This window comes from Egretta garzetta, unplaced genomic scaffold (assembly GCF_000687185.1).
Source record: "Egretta garzetta isolate BGI_Z169 unplaced genomic scaffold, ASM68718v1 scaffold359, whole genome shotgun sequence".
Lineage (NCBI taxonomy): Eukaryota > Metazoa > Chordata > Aves > Pelecaniformes > Ardeidae > Egretta > Egretta garzetta.
The window spans coordinates 1-231 of record NW_009260795.1 but is presented as its reverse complement, the minus strand read 5'-3'; positions in this window follow the sequence as shown (position 1 = coordinate 231).

Genomic DNA, 231 nt, shown 5'->3' with positions numbered 1-231 from the left:
GAAGGAGTGGCCATGGGAAGGGGACAGTGGTGGGGACAGCGCTGGGGACAGATATGGGAAGAGGACAGAGACAGGCACAGCGATGGGGACGGTGACGGGAAGGGAAGGGTGGTGGGAAGGGGACAGGTGACAGGAAGGGGACAGTGATGGATACAGTGATGGGAAGGGGATGGGGACAGGGACAGGGATGGCAATGGCGATGGGAAGGGGATGGCAGGGGGAAGGGGACGG